The sequence below is a fragment of the Cyprinodon variegatus genome, unplaced genomic scaffold (assembly GCF_000732505.1).
Source record: "Cyprinodon variegatus isolate N-32 unplaced genomic scaffold, C_variegatus-1.0 Scaffold11, whole genome shotgun sequence".
Taxonomy (NCBI): Eukaryota; Metazoa; Chordata; class Actinopteri; order Cyprinodontiformes; family Cyprinodontidae; genus Cyprinodon; species Cyprinodon variegatus.
Window position 1 is genome coordinate 2,019,535 of NW_015150464.1, and position 2,020 is coordinate 2,021,554.

Sequence of the window (2,020 nt, forward strand, 5' to 3'; positions counted from 1 at the left end):
TCTGGCGGAGTCAGGTTAGACCATTAGTACATTTGGAGCAAGCCTGAAAACACCATCATCACTGGGAGCTACAGAGGCAGCAACACCTTGTTGAGGGGATGTTTTAAATAAATAATAGATAATTAAACTTTATTGATCTCACATTGGAGAAATTCACCTCTGCATTTTAACCCATCCCCTTGGGGAGCAGCCATTGTGCAGTGCCCAGGGAGCAATTAGGGGTTAAGGGTCTTTGCTCAGAGACCGAGAGTGGCAGGCTGTGGGAGTGGGGCTCGAACTCAGAACCTCAGGATTCCAAGCTCTGTGCCCTAACCATTTCCTTCCATTTCTTCAGTAGTTTTGCTGACTATTGAATTAATGAAAAAAATTATATTTAATTAAGCCAATTTCCTGTGTTTTGAGTAGGCTAGTAAGAAAATTTACCAACGGAACAGGATGGTTTACATTTAAGATAAGACAAAAACATCCTGTCATCTTATTTCATGTGTAAAATATCTAATTATTTTATGTTAAGGATAGAAATTCTCCTTTTGGTGGCACATCACATTATATATCTGCTTAAATTAAGGGTACATACACTTATTTTAAGAACATTTGAGCCGTTTTTTAGATGTTTTTGCAGTGAGGAACATCCGAACACATCAGCCAGGAAGTTAAACGCATGACGACAAATTGGACCCTCAAAATGGACAATTAAAGAAATCATAGCTCAAGATACAAAGTTGGCCAAAAAAAACCCCCATCAACCTTTGAAACGGATCCCACTCTGTGAGTGAGGCTGCTTTAAATGCTGAATCACTTCCTCCATTAGAGTAATTATGGAAAATGAGCCAAATCTGCAGCAAATGTCTGTTAGAAACCTACAGATTAGAAAGCAATTCTAAAAAAACTCACAAAAAACCCTTGACAGAAAGTTAAAAAATAATTTGTTGTATTTTTATGTGTCCATTTCACCCAAAGTAATTATTTTTGGTAAGTTTAGTCAGTAGTCTAGTTGTAAAAAAGAAAAAAAAAAGAAGGGGGATGGTGGAATATATATATATATATATTTTTTTTTTTTTGGGAAGCATGCATAGCCTAGTCTATTAACCTAAAGCAATATGCATGGTATGGTTGTTACATGTCAGGTAGGCCAAGGCAACTCACAACAAAAATATTCTAAAAATAAATAAAAATGTCTTAAATAAAGTGTATTTACCCTTAATTTGAGTAGGTTAATAAGATGGTCTGCCAATGGAACGAGGATTTTTACTCTTAAAATAAGATTATTAGATAATATGCACTTGAAATAAGACAATGTGATTATTATTATTTTTTTTTTAAATGTAAATCGTCTTGTTCTATTTGCAAACTGTCTCACTTACCTCCTCAATTCAAGAATAAATGCACTTCATTTAAGAAAATTTTACTTATCTAGATTTTGATTATTTTCCAGTGCTAACAGTGGACCTGCAGTCAGTCCCTGATGGCTATCAATGCCCCTACATAGTTAGGGATTAATGCAGAGGAGAAATTTCCCACTGAGATCAGCTTCATAGTCATGGTAGGCTACTTCTTTGATTTTACTTATTTTGCTCAGGCTACTCATAAGCCTACAGGCAGCAAAATGTTGTAAGGGTAATATTACATTGCAAAAACTAGAAAGAAGTAAAAAATTCTTAAATCAGGCGTATTTAGCCTTAATTTGAGCAGTTAAATTAGATTATTTGCTAATGGAATGAGTATTTTTACTCTTCAAATAAGAAAATTAGATAATATTCACTTGAAATAAGGCAATAAAATAGTTTTTTCTTATTTTAAATGTAAATTGTCTTGTTCCATCGGCAAATTGTCTCACTTACCTCCAGAGATGGGAAGTAACGAAGTAACTGTACTCAAGTAGATTTTTCTGATATTTTTACTTTACTTTACTACTTATTTTTTATGGCAAACTTTTACTTCTACTCCTTACATTTTTACACAAATATCTGTACTTTCTACTCCTTACATTTTAAAAAATTGGCTCGTTACTTTAGTTTTG

The 2,020-nt window shown here is 33.7% G+C and overlaps 1 protein-coding gene across 1 annotated transcript in view; it reads right to left on the reverse strand.

Moving 5' to 3' along the window:
• The window catches only part of LOC107088239 (monoacylglycerol lipase ABHD12-like), a 30,343-nt gene that overhangs the window by 5,024 nt on the left and 23,299 nt on the right, over positions 1-2,020 (reverse strand). The gene's annotated exons all lie outside the window — the stretch shown is intronic.